This window comes from Leptonychotes weddellii, chromosome 12 (genome assembly GCF_054177405.1).
Source record: "Leptonychotes weddellii isolate Sample4059 chromosome 12, ASM5417740v2, whole genome shotgun sequence".
NCBI classification, from domain to species: Eukaryota; Metazoa; Chordata; class Mammalia; order Carnivora; family Phocidae; genus Leptonychotes; species Leptonychotes weddellii.
In genome coordinates this window covers 5,225,128-5,239,661 of record NC_138380.1, presented here as the reverse complement: position 1 = coordinate 5,239,661, position 14,534 = coordinate 5,225,128, and the positions used below count along the sequence as shown (strand labels likewise).

Below are 14,534 nucleotides of genomic sequence, written 5' to 3'. Positions count from 1 at the left end.
GCTGGGGAGGCACCTGCTGTCCCTGCTCTCAGCCCTCCATGGGGGATTTCACATGGGTCACACTTCTCAACTCCACACCCCGCCCTAGCGTCCCCACCACACCCCTGGATTCATCCTCCATCCTTTCTGGTCCTGCTCTGTGGCTCAGGGGCTGGCCCCAAAGGCTGTACCCCCAACAGGAGCTCAGAGGGGGATTCATCTGGGTGCTCAGGACCATTGTTCCTTCAGGGAGGGCCCTCCTCCACCTCTAGCTCACTGGGCTCCACTAACAAGATTTTCCTCCTGGGGCGCCTGGCTGGCTCAGTTGGTAGAGCATGAGACTCTCAGTTTCAAGGTTGTAAGTTCAAGCCCCACGTTGGGCATGGAGCCTACTCAGATAGATAGATAGATAGATAGATAGATAGATAGATAGATAGATTGATTCTCTGGGGTTCTGGGGGGCTAGGAACTCAGACAAGGCAAAGAGAGGCAAGTAGTCTCTGCTTCTCAGCCAGGAAGACTGAAAGGCTGAGGGACTTGGCAGCCAGGGCTGGAATCATCTGGAGGCTTCCTCACTCACATAAGGTCTAACAGCTGAGACTGGCTGTCATCCAGAACTCCTACACATGGCCTCTTCATCTGGTCGCTCTGCACAGGGTGGCTTGGGCTGGCGTCACAGGAGAGCACAGAAGTCCATGGTACTTGAATGGTCTTGCCTTGGACGTCACATAATGCTACCTCCACCATATTCTGTCGTTCGGGGCAGGCAGAACCGCTCCTGCAGCTGCCTCTGCAAAGTGGACGGGGCTAAATGTTAGGGGCACACAGCCCTTACCTCCTTCGGCCACTCACTTCCCGCTAAGGCCCGGGAGGGCGCGGCTAACCCGAGGAAGATTTTCTCTGTGACTGCTTTGTGGCTGCCACGGTGAGTATCTGGCATTTTCTGCTTCTAGAGTAGGAGGGATTTTTCCCTGATAAAAGGATTTCCCTAGATCGATGAAGAGAGACACATTAAGATAGATGAAGAACTTTCGATGCTCGGGGGATTATAGAGTCAATGAGAGGTTCGGTCCTGTGACCCAGGGAGAACCGTAAGTTCTGACTTGTCTGTAGCAAATGGTGTTAGGACGTGCCCTCTCTACGCTCCTGTAACAGAGTATACAATTACGTGCAGTGTACATGTCTCCCCTTTTTTGCTGGGAATGGTATCTTTGGTGACATTGGAATATGGCCTTTTAACGGCAATTTCAAAAATTGTTGTGGAACATTTTAATACGATGAGTGAGAAATTATAGACTCTAGATTTTGTACGTATATAAAGGATACCTTCTTTTGTCATCTTTAAATTCAACTTAAAATTAGTGGAACCTGAAACAAAAGTGATAAAAATGAGATAAAATCAATATAAATGATTCTGACTTTGAGAAGCAAATTGTCACAAAAAACTTTCAGATCTTATAAAAAGCACTAATTAACTCAGGGGAAGGGATAAAGTTGGAATAGAAGCTATGAATAGGTTTGGAGATTGTTTGATAATCCAGTTAATGAATCATATGAACACACTGGGAAAGGATGTAACTTCCTTGCTAATTTTGACAAGAAATGGAGACACTGACAAAGAAAGATAAAAATCCTACAGCACCTCTTCAAGGAGGCTGTCCGTGACACCCTGATTAATAAATGTCATTAATTCAAAGGGTTTTAAGATTAGTCCCGGAGCAAAAAAATAACTTGAAATGCACTGCAAGCTTCAAACTCTTATGTGAAACTTGACAGAGATTTCCTCAAATGTGGAAAAAAAAAAATCCTTAATATTTATGGTAATGATTACCAGCAATGCATTGTAAAATTGTATTGCTCAGGGTCCAATCAGGAAATGGAAAGAACGTAGCAATTTGAACAAGGAAGCTTTAACGTAAGGAATTAATTTGATCAGGGGATTGGAGTAATAAGGGATTGGCTAGAAAGAAGTAAAGAGGATTCAGACCCAGTGGGTGGCCAGCGCCGTGGGGGAGACCGAGCATCCGTGAAGAGGTCCCTCTGCAGGGCTGAGATCCAGACCTTATTGGAGAGAGCGTGGCTCAGTGCGTGGCAGAGAAGTCACTGAGTTGCCAGGTCGGCTGCACTTGCTGGAACCCTCCCCCCTGGGGTGACAAATGACCATCCATAGGGAGGTGTCATATCTCAGAACTTGCCCCAAAGCCACAGGAGAAAACGAGGGGAGGCTGGTCATGCCCCACCCTCCAAAGCTGTCCCAGGGGATGCCAGGGGAAGCTCCTGGCTGCTGGGAATTGTTGAAGCTAGGTGCTTCACACAAGCCACACAAGCTGCAGAAGGCGTTGGTCAGGACCAGGTGCTGCAGGATCCGGCCGAGAGCAGCACGCCCCCACCGGGAAGAGGAAGCCTTCTCCTCCGGCGGCCCTCCAGCGCCCTCTGCTGACAAAGCTTCACACAGCAGTCGGCAAACAGTAAATACTTTCCAGGGTCCACATAATCGCCAGAAAGCAGGCAGCCAAGGGATATTAGGAGCTGAGATGCAGTCACTCGATAACTGGCACAGAAGCTGCAGGAAACTTTTCTAGATTAACAAATCACTAACTTTGTATCCACCGTGCTAGAGGAAAGACTATCTTCCCAATTTCTCTGATCAGATTTTGTCAGTGAAGAGCTAGTCAAACCACTTAGAGCCAAAAACTGCAAGAAAAAATATTATAGAGGTGTAGCAGATAGTTAAGGAGGGTATTTTATTTTTCTGGATTTTATGTTTTGGGGTATCTTTCAACTTTGAAAAATTGGTAACGTTATTTTTCTCATTCTAAGCCAATATTTACTTTCATTCCTAATACCGTATTTGTAATCACGGTGTTCTTTTTCATAAAGGGACTTCCCAAATTCTATTAGTTTCAGGGCCCCCCAAACTGGATCTGCCCCTGCCCATGGGAGATCTTCCCTTCAAGCTTTTTGTAAATGTTGCTCATCCAGAAAAGCTTCCGTGTGCAGAAACTTCTTTGACTACCTCAGGTTACACAGATACTTGGCCCCTTCGTATACTGGTTGTGGCCCTAAAGGGGGACTACTCTACACGCAGTGCTTCTGAAGCCAGATGTATGGGTTTTCCTCACCAAGCAATTCTCCAGGTCTCTGTGATCCCCACTGGGCGTCCTACAGTTCAATCCAATCCTGACACTACCTTCTTGGGCAGAGCATCACATCCCACAGGGGAAGGGCTCGGTCCCACAAGACTGCACCCACCACGCTGCAGACGCCAATCACAAGTCCACGTTGTCACCCATGCTCCTGACCCACTGGCTTTCAATCAGAGGTTCCGACCACCCCTTCCTCAGGTTGGATAATTTGGTAGAATGAATCAGAGAACTTGGGGAAAGAGATTACTTATTAGATTATCAGTTTATGGGGCACCTGAGTGGCTCAGTCGGTTGAGCGTATGCCTTTGGCTCAGGTCGTGGTCCCAGAGTCCTGGGATCAAGCCCCACGTCGGGCTCCCTGCTCTGTCTCACTCTCTCTCTTACCCTCAAATAAATAAATAAAATCTTTTTTAAAAAAATTACCAGTTTGTTAAAAAGGGTTACAAGTCCGGAACAGCCAGATTGAAGAGATGGGTGGGGCCAGGCTTGGGGAAGGGGCGCTGAGCTTCCATGTCCTCTCCACCCCTACCCACCCCCACCCTGGCATCTCCAGATGGTCAACAAACCAGAGGCTCTCTGAACACCTTCAATTAGGGTTTGTTGATTTTTGTTTTAAATGGAGGCCACATGTCATAGGCTCAGTGGATGAAATTACTGGCCATTAATGATTAATCCAACTTCCAACAGTTTTCCCCTCCCTCCTGGAGCGGTGGCGGGGGGGTGGGGGGCGCTGAAAAACCAACCCTCTAATCAGGGAGGTTGGTTCCCCTGGCAACCAGCCTCCATCCTGAGGTTTATCCTGGAGCCCCCAGCCCCAGCCATCTCCTTCACATCTAAAAAGACACTTGTCACTTCAGAGATTCCAAGGTTTTGGAAGTTACATACCAGGAAGTGGGACAGAGAGCAAATATATATTGCTCATTATGTCAAAGGCACTGTTTTATCTCTGTGTTCGTTGGGCACCTAGCCCACGCCACTGTCTATTTTTATTTAACTAAAATTTCTTTCTAGCTTCACACAAATGTGTCTTCTTTTCCTGGAATGTGCCGAGAATTCTCTATCTCCTTCACAGCCATGGCCACCTCCTACTTTGGACCATCGTTTGGATTGTAAACCTCTAGAGGGAAGGTCATGTTATTTATCTATTTGAACTTGAACACCTAGCAGCATTCAATAAATGTCGATTGCATGAATTAAGATAGATCTCCTGTCTTCTTGACTAGATTATGAGCTCCTTGAGGACAGAGCTAGGGTTAAAGTTGAGGGAACTCAGGGAGGTCATCCCTCAGGGGACGGGGGGAAATGAGGCCTGTAAGGGCACGTCCTCAAGGCCCTGAGGGGCAAGGCCACATGGGTGTCACCTTTAAGTTCAGTGCTCTTTCTCCCCTTCGTGTGTGTGTGTGTGTGTGTGTGTGATGGGGTAGGAGGGCAGAGATGGAGTGAGAAGTAGAGTCTGTCCCCCTGGGCCCTGGTGGCTGAGACAGTCATCTGTCCTTCTCCCCATTCTTGGTGCAGGTAAGTGTGTCGGAAGGAGAACCCCAAGAGTCTGTTCTTTAAAAATCGGAGTGGGGGCCTCTGGCTGGCTCAGTTGATGGAGCATGTGACTCTTGATCTCAGGGTTGGGAATTTGAGTCTCATGTTGGGTATAGATATTACTTAAAAAAAAAAATCTTTTCAAAAATGAAAATGAAAAATAAAGATGAGAGTGGTTGGGGACATGTGATCAAAGCCTTCCAAAATTCCTGACAATCTCAGCAGCAGGCTGGGGCCTAGGTCCTAACAATAGTCTAAAAGGGGGAATTAATGGGTCAAGAAGTACAAACTTAAAAAAATGTAATATTCTTCATTTTCCCTCAAATTGTTGTACCAACTTATAGCCTCACTAACAAAGTAGGAAGATGTATATTTCTCAGATGCCCCAACCTCGTCAACCTTGGATATTATCGAGACTATGCCAATATAAGAGCTAATGATTCCTCATTGTGGTTAATTTGTGTTTCTCTAATTACTGGAGGGGTTAAACATCTTTTTAAATGTTTGTGGGTCAAGAAGACATATAAATGGTCAACAGACACATGAAAAAATGCTGAACACCACTAGGCATCAAGGAAATACAAATTTAAAAAAACCACAATGAGATACCACCTTACACCAGGCAGAATGGCTAAAATTAACAAGTCGGGAAATGACAGATGTTGGCGGGATGCGGAGAAAGGGGGACCCTCTTACACTGTTGGTGGGAATGCAAGCTGGTGCAGCCACTCTGGAAAACAGTATGGAGGTTCCTCAAAAGGTTAGAAATAGAGGTACCCTATGACCCAACAATTGCACTACTGGGTATTTACCCCAAAGATACAGATGTAGTGATACAAAGGGACACCTGCACCCCAATGTTTATAGCAGCAACGTCCACAACAGCCAAACTATGGAAAGAGCCCAGATATCCATCAACAGATGAATGGATACATAAGATGTGGTGTATATAGACCATGGAATATTACTCAGCCATCAAAGAGAATGAAATCTTGCCATTTACAACGATGTGGGTGGAATTAGAAGGTATGCTGAGCGAAATAAGTCAATCAGAGAAAGCCAATTATCATATGATTTCACTCATGTGGAATTTAAGAAACAAAACAGAGGATCATAGGAGAAGGAGGGAAAAATAGAATAAGATGAACTGAGAGAGGGAGACAAACCATAAGAGACTCTTAACTAGGGTGCCTCTGTGCCTCAGTCGGTTAAGCGTCTGCCTTCGGCCCAGGTCATGATCCCAGGGTCCTGGGATTGAGTCCCACATCGGGCTCCTTGCTCAGTGTGAAGCCTGCTTCTCCCTCTCCCTCCTCCTTCCCCCCTGCTTGTGCGCTCTCTCTCTCTCATGCTATCTCTCAAATAAATAAATAAAATCTTTTTTTAAAAGGAGACTCTGTTTTTTAAAGATTTATTTATTTGCCAGAGAGAGAGCACAAACAAGGGGAGCGGCAGGCACCCAAAAGGAGTCTCTTAACTCTAGGGAACAAACTGAGGGTTGCTGGAGGGGGCGGTGGGGAGACGGGGTAACTGGGTGATGGGCATTAAGGAGGGCACATGATGTAATCAGCACTGGGTATTATATAAGATTGATGAATGACTGAACTCTACCTCTGAAACTAATAATACACTATATGTTAATTAATTGAATTTAAATAAAATTAAATTAAATTTTAAAAATAAACGTTTTTGGGTCATTTTAATTTCGGGAGGTAAAATCCTATGGTTGCTTGTTATTGTTGATGTTTAATAACAAAAATTCAATGGAGTAAATTTTATAGATCTAGTTGATTTTATTAACCAATTCACGAAGCAGGCAGCATCCTGTCTAGCAAGGAGACGAAGAGTACCAAAGGGCTACAGAAAAGGACAGATCTTTAAAGGTAGAGAGGGAGTGGAAAAAAGGAAATTATTAGCAAAGAATCCATTGTTTTAGCCAAGGTGGAGGGGAGTGGGGGTCTATCCTAGTGCCGACCAGGAAATTCCCATGTTGACTGGTTAAAGGTCACATTTCTGCGGGGTTGAAACTGCAATTAGGTTAGGTATTAAGTCTTGGTTTAGCAACTTGGGGCCTTAACCTACGCCACCCTACTTTGGGCCTGTATTTTTCTTTCTCTTTTTTCTTTTTTCTTTATTTATTTTTAAAAGATTTTATTTATTTATTGACACGGAGAGAGAGAGCACAAGCAGGGGGAGAGGCAGAGGGAGAGGGAGAAGCAGGCTCCCCGTGGAGCAGGGAGCCCGATGCGGGGCTCGATCCCAGGACACTGCGATCATGATCTAAGCTGAAAGCAGACACTTAACCAACTGAGCCACCCAGGCGCCCCTTCTTTTTAACACTGGATTCTTTTTTTATTTAAAAGAGCTTCTTCTTTTTTTAAGATTTATTTATTTATTTTAGAGAGTGGGGGGAGGGGCAGAGGGAGAGGGAGAGCGGGTCTTAAGCTGACTCTGCACTGAGCGCAGAGCCCAACTCTGGGCTCCATCTCACGACCCTGAGATCATGACCTGAGTGGAAATCAAGAGTCGGCTGCCTGACAGACTGAGCCACCCAGGCGCCCCTCTTCAAGCTTTTCAAAAGAGAGAAGTAGAGGGCAGATTCTACTAGTGGATGGCAGCCTGCCTGTAGATCATGGAGTATCATGCTTGCACATAGTAGGTACTCAATAAACACGTGTCAGATTAATGGACGATCATCAAGGATCCTGCTTGGTGAGGTGTGCAGGGACAGTTCTGTCCTGTCCTTTCTCTCCTGATTCTGGGCTTGGCTAGGGGAGTGAAACCTCTCCCTGCTTTTGTGGGGAAGGGAGCCAAGGTGGAAATAGGACACAACGGCTCAATATGAACAGATGTCCTAATCCTATCTGACTCAAGTTTTGTAGAGATGATTCCAGAGAACACACCAGAAGGGTGTGGCCTGTAGAACCTGGCACTTTTAGATCCTGCTAGACACTTCTCTTGAGCTGCGAGCCAACACAAATTCTGAATCTCACCACGAGAGGGAGCCCTAAACTAAGGATGAGGCTGAAGTTCGGTCACGTGACGGCTTCAATGTTACCCTCGCAAATTTCAATTTTCCGCTTAAATTTTTCCTCACAAGTTTAAATGGCTGCAGGAGATGCAACTCCCCGCCTAGTGTTGTTATACATATTTTTTAAAATAAAACTATTATGTGACTCTTGGCTCTGTGTTCAGTGATATCTAAATACCATACAATTTGATACCCACCATTTAAAAATATATAAAGTTCTCTTTTAACTTCCTCTTTCTTCATAAACTTATTTTTCCATTCACTTCCCTCATCTAATTTTATCATAGTAGAATATATATTACTTTTGGAAGTCTTTCATGGATGGTCCCTATCATACTTCTCAGCAACAAAAATATAAATTAAGGGCTCCCTGCTCGGCGGGAAGCCTGCTTCTCCTTCTCCCACTCCCCCTGCTTGTGTTCCTTTTCTTGCTGTCTCTCTCTGTCAAATAAATAAATAAAATCTTTAAAATATATATATATATAAATTATAACTTAAAGAAATTTTATATCCTATGATCATGAGTCTCTATGTACTGAAAAGTGTTTTCTGGTTAGGGTTATCATTGCCATTATTAGTAAATGTGTATCTCACTAAATCAACATAAATATGTTGCGAATTTTGATAATTGTTAAACATAAAAAGTCAATTTTCATTGGAAATGCCTCCCTTAATGAGGTGGATGAGGTTGTTTTTACTTTCCAATCTGCCAGAGTAGGACACACTGCTGACCAAATACACTCCTGTATGCACTGCTGAGAATGGATTTTGGGCTCTGTACAGCTGAGAACACCTGCGTGAGAGTGGTCAACGTTGAGATGCTGATTAAAGCCTGGATGAAAGCCTCTGAGCTCTGTCCTCTGAGGGCATGAATTTGGTTATTGACTACTTGTGAAAGCACATTACAACAAAATTTCCAGGTAGGTAAAACTTGACCTGTTCCTTCATCCTGCGTCTAGGTAATCATCAGTCACTGTAAATTACTTTTCCTTATAAGCATTTGCATCCATTTCGTCCTCTCCATTAACTACCTTTTTGTTTGTTTGTTTTTGTTTTTGTTTTAAGAGAGAGAGAGAGTGCATGGGGGGGGGTGAGGGAGGAGGGGCAGAGAAAGAATCCTCAAACAGACTCTCCACTGAGCAGGGAACCCCACATGGGGCTCAGATCTCACGAATGAGATCATGACCTGAGCCAAAAAATCAAGGGTGGGCCGCTTAACCGACTGAGCCACCCAGGTGCCCCTCCATTAACTACCTTAGCCAGGTCTGTATCTCCTTCTACCTGAGCCATGGTAGTGACGTCCAGACCCCTCTATAGTCCTTCCTGCACATAGTTATCAGATTGGTCTTACTTATGTCTCTTCTACCCTGCTACTCTTTTGCAAACAAAACAAAGTTTCTGATCTCTTAGGATATGAAGTCTAGACTTCTGTGGCTATTATTCAGTGCTCCCTGGGATGTCCCTCTCTGTTCTCTTGAACACCGCTGGGCCTATTCTCATCCAGCATCCTCTCCCAATCTGGTGGGCCTCTCCCTCCTCGCTTACCTCCCATGTTGCAGTCTCTTTGAACCAATGGGCAGTCCCTTTTGGTCAGGTCCTCTCCAGGAGAGATGGTCCCTTCTGGTCTGCACTGTCTTCATATCATGGGAAGGACATATGCAGTTGCTAACAGAGACAATACATATTTCTGCACTCATGTAATGTGCCATAAATCAGAGATCGAAATTTCAAGTAATTCTTCCTAGGGAATTATTATATATTAATAATGTTGACTAAGCATCTGCTGTGTTCATCACTGTGCTAGGCACTGGTGGAAGAAATAGAAATTTAAGATATAGGTCTGTCTTCCCTCAAAGAGCTGATAATTTACTTGGGGAAACAAGAATTCTACACATTAAGATAGCAAATAAAATAGTATAGAACCAAGGGATGCCTGGGTGGCTCAGTTGGTTGAACGTCCGACTCTTGATTTGGGTTCTGGTGGTGATCTCAGGGCTGTGGGATCGAGCCCTGCATGGGGTTCTGTGCTCAGTAGGGAGTCTGCTTGAGATTCTTTCTCTCCCTCTCCCTCTGCCCCTCTGCTCTCACTCTCTCTCTCTCTCAAATAAATAAAATAAAATCTTTTTAAAAATCATACAGAATCCACATATTCACTATAAAGTTTTGAAAATAAAAAGTCCTAAAAAGTCGTATAGAATCAAATGCAAAATGAGCCTGTTATCATGATATAAATTCTTTTCCTATGTTTTCCTTTTTTAATTTTTAAAACTAGAAGTAATACACACTTGTCAAAATGAAAAGTTTTGAAGTATACAGAGTAAAAGTGTATAAGTCCCTATTCACCCCCTTCTCAATCCTTCTTGGTGAATACCCTTCCAGATTCAATGGTCTTGGAGATAAATATATGTGTGTTTGTAAGCGCACATACACACTTACACAGTATATTTTACAGCAGTGTCATAGACATATTGTTCTGCAACTTGCTTCTTACAATTTTGTACCTTCCCCTGTCCTACATGCATGCAAATCTACTCTGTCCTTTCTAATGGCTGCTATCGTGTTCCATAGTAAGAACATCCTCTCATTTATTTCTCCTTGCCTTCTATTGATGAACATTTAGTTTAGTTTTAATTTTTTCTTATTAGAGTCACACTCTATTCAAAATTGTGCAAATTCATTCATATGTATTCTGCAAACAGTAAAAACAAACACAGGAAAAATGAAGCAATAAAAACAATAAGTAAGCATTAGTCGTTAAGAATGTAAGTCACATTTTTCCTCCTCTTCGTCTCTCCTCTTCTCCCCCTCTTTCCCTCGGAAAAGGTAAATTAAAAAAAATTATAATATCTAGGGGTGCTTGGGTGGCTAAGTCGGCTAAGCATCTCTCTTCGGATGGGGTCATGATTTCGGGGTCCTGAGATGAACCCTACAATGTTCCACGGGGAGCCTGCTTCTCCCTCTCCCTCTGCCCTTGCTCATGCTCTCTCTTGCTATCTCTCTCTCTCAAGTAAATAAATAAAATCTTTAAAATAATTACAATATCTCATTCTGTTGGAAGAGAGAAAGGTATCAGTAAGTATAGGAAGTCTACGATTTGTACCTTTGATGTAGTAATCTACAGAAATACAACTGAACAAAACAGAACTAACAACCACAACAAAACACCCTTAGAAAAAGCTTCACATCAGAGATGACCTTCACCATTATAAATAATGAATAATTGGAAACAACCTTGTGACTAATCCTCCCCAATCAATATCTATTTCTCTGTCTCTCACATTGTAATGGAATTCCCCACTTAGGCTGGCACAGGGCTCTCCAGATTGATTTCTACATTGCCCAGCCTCCTTTGCACCTTTGTGACCATGTGACCAAGTGCTGGCCAATGGCGATGTAAGGTGTGAAGCACGTGACTTCTGACTGAGTTTCCCCACCCCCTTCGCCTTTTCCCTTCTCTCTGCCTAGAATGTGGAAGTGGTAAGGAGCCCCCGAGCACTCTGCAGAGGAGGGAAGCTCCCTGCAGATGGCAGAGCAAGGAGATAGAAAGAAAGAGTCTGTTTCCCTGCACCTTGGGGCCACCGTAGCAGCCCTGGGCTGTTAGACAAGCAAACAAAATTTCAATTTCCCTTTGTTATTTTGAGTCTGTTCCGGCAGGCAAGTCTGTATTGTAACTAACACAAATGCAAATGACCAACAATAGGAGATGATGGGCTGGTCTATTGTATTTCTACTTGGTGAGATATTAGGTAGCTACTGAAATTATACTTATGAAGGTATGAAATAAGAATAAAAACTCTTCAGATATATTCATTTTTTAAAGTATGATTAAAATTGCATATATGGGATTTTTTATATATATAAGAAAAACTCTTATTAAGAAAAATATACTGGAACATTTTACATGGAAATGTTAATAATGATTATAGTTTAGATAACAAAACATTGAGAGATTTATATTTATCTTCTCATTTTATCATTTAACTTTTTTTAAAGATTTTATTTATTTATTTGACAGAGAGAGTGAGAGAGGGAACACAAGCAGGGGTAGTAGGAGAGGGAGAAGCCCTCCCTCGATGCAGGGCTCGATCCCAAGACCCCGGGATCATGACCTGAGCTGAAGGCAGGCGCTTAACCGACTGAGCCACCCAGGCGCCCCTATCATTTAATATTTTTTTAATAATTAAAAAATAAGGGGCACCTGGGTGGCTCCCTCAGTTAAGCGTCTGCCTTCAGCTCAAGTCATGATCTCAGAATCCTGGGATTGAGCCCAGCCCAGCAGGGAGTCCTCTTCTCCCTCTGCCCCTCTCCCTGTGTTAAAGATTTTATTGAACTCATGAGGGAACAAAGCAGATGTGATAACCAGCTCAAAAGAGGAGCCAAGGGGCCCTTGGTTGCCTCAGTGGGTTAAGAAACCAACTCTTGATTTTTGGCCTAGGTCATGATCTCAGGGTCATGGGACTGAGCCCCGAGTCCACGTCGGACTCCGACGTGGACTCGGGGCTCAGTGGGGAGTCTGCTTCAGGATTCTCTCTCTCCCTCTGCCCCTGCCCCACTCCGTGCTTGCTCACTCTTTCTCAAAATAAATAAATCTTTAAAAAAAAGAAAAAGAAAAAGAAAATACACCTGTTGAATTAGACAGTCCCCGAAGTTTTAGGCAATAGCTTTTTTTTAGAAAATAAGGATGGTGGAGATTTCTGATTTTCCCTTTTTTTTTTTTTAATATTTATTTATTTTAGAGAGGGAGAAAGCACACAAGCAGGGAGAGGGGCAGAAGGAGAGAGATAATCTCAAGCAGACTCTCAGCCGAGCGTGGAGCCTGATGTGGGGCTCCATCTCTCCACTCTGAGATCATGACCTGAGCTAATGATTTTACCTTTTTAACTGTCATGCATACTATGTGATTTGTCATTATTTTCTGGAATCAAGTAAAGAAACAAAGTAAAGTAGTTTAGCATTCCACAGAAGGTTCTCAAACCATAAGCCTACAGCAATGACTAGCTACTTTCTTGCCATGTGTTCACCTTAGTTTTCATTCACCCTTGGACTTAAAATCACAAAACTAATATTGTACATCAAATTCTTTTTAACATTGAAAATAGGTTAAATGATAAAACAGAGATTATTCTGAACTTAGTTCAATAGCATGAATACCGGGGCAACTGGGTGGCTCAGTTGGTTGAGTGTCTGCCCTTGGCTCAGGTTATGATCTAGGGTAGAGCCCCACATGGGGCTCTCTGCTCAGCAGGGAATCTGTTTTTCCCTCTCCCTCTGCCTGCCGCTCCCCCTGCTTGCGCTTTCTTGCTCTCTGTCTGCCAAATAAATAAATAAATAAATAAATAAATAAATAAATAAAATCTTAAAAAAAAATAGTATGAATACCATGGTTTAATTTACTTTACCACCTCTGCCCTTATTTCTTTTCTTTTTAGAGTTGGAACATCACCAACCCACCTCTTGGGAGACAGATGAACAGAGGTACTTGGGCTAAATATCTGGGAGAACATGCCAGAGATTCGAAACCAGGACACAGAACTTGAGGACTGCATGCTTTCAGAGGGATTCTACCTGCTACCTGAGTCAGGTGAGCAGCCGAGCCCAAGGGACAGAGGGAGAGAAAGAATCTTGAAGCAGACTCCCCACTGAGCGCAGAGCCCAAATTGGATGCGGGGCTCAATCCCACGACCCAGTCTCTCAGTGTCTGAGATCCAGCCCCCCCCAGCCCACGTTTCCTGGGAATCAGAGAAACTCTCATATCTGATATTTTCAAAATTTCTTTCAGCTTTTATTATCTTCCGGGGGGATTGAAATTAAGTATTCCCAATCAGGGGGGAACAAATCTCCCTCACCACCTGTTTGGTTACTCTGTCCTTCTGTGTTCTTCTCATCGAGCTAAGATGCTAAATAAAATGACCACGTCTCCAAATAAGGTTATCAGTGATTGAAAACCTACCAGACTGAAAGTGTGAGTCATCATTCAAATTCCCTGAAAATTCCAGTTTATAACCACTTCCCCCAAATTCCCATTTATAAATAGAAAAATCAAGAATGAACTGGTTTTCTTTTTAAATCCACTTCTTCATCTCTAAAAAATTAGTTTACTGCACAACTTCACGCAACACATGTATGTTGTTCTGATCAAAGCAATTCTAAATAAAGCTGACCTGCTGAAACTTCCTGTTACTTTTCTAGCAAGAGCTGTTAACATTCAGCATGAAATTTCACTGTCACGTAAAGGATGTTTAATGATTTCCTGATTCAACTCCAGCAGAAGTGGCTTGATTCCTTGTTACTACAAAACCCATAGCAACAAAAACAAAAAGACAAATTAGGAAGAATTCCTCATCTTATGAAATTGCAGTCGAAGCCACTAAATGTCAGCATTAGGAATAACAGAAAGGAGGCCAGTTAATAAAATACAGCAAGAATGATAAAAGTTGAATTACTGGGTCAAAGACAATATGCATTTTGATTTTGATAGTTACTGCCATATTGCCCTTGTAGGAGACATGCCAATTTCACCTTCCTGGGGTAACTAAGGAGGGTGTCTATTTCCACACAGCCTTGCCTTCACCGGCTGTCACTTTTTTTTCCAATCTGATAGGCACAAGGTGGTATCTTGTTGTAGTTTGTTTTTGTTTTTGTTTTTAGAGAGAGAGAGAGGCAGAGGGACAGGGTGAAAGATTCTTAAGCAGGCTCCATGCCCAGCACGGAACCTGATGGGGGGCTCAATCTCACAACCCTGAGATCATGACTTAAGCCCAAATCGAGGCAGACGCTTAACCGACTGAGCCACCCGGGTGCCCCAAGTGTAGTTTTAATTTATATTTATCTCATTTTGAGTGAGGGTA

General features: G+C 43.4%; 1 non-coding gene across 1 annotated transcript; it reads left to right on the top strand.

Annotated features, from left to right (window-relative positions):
• The first annotated feature begins 289 nt into the window (after window positions 1-289).
• Window positions 290-362, top strand: TRNAE-CUC (transfer RNA glutamic acid (anticodon CUC)). The gene has a single exon. It is a non-coding gene; the product is annotated as a tRNA-Glu (tRNA).
• Window positions 363-14,534: the final 14,172 nt, after the last annotated feature.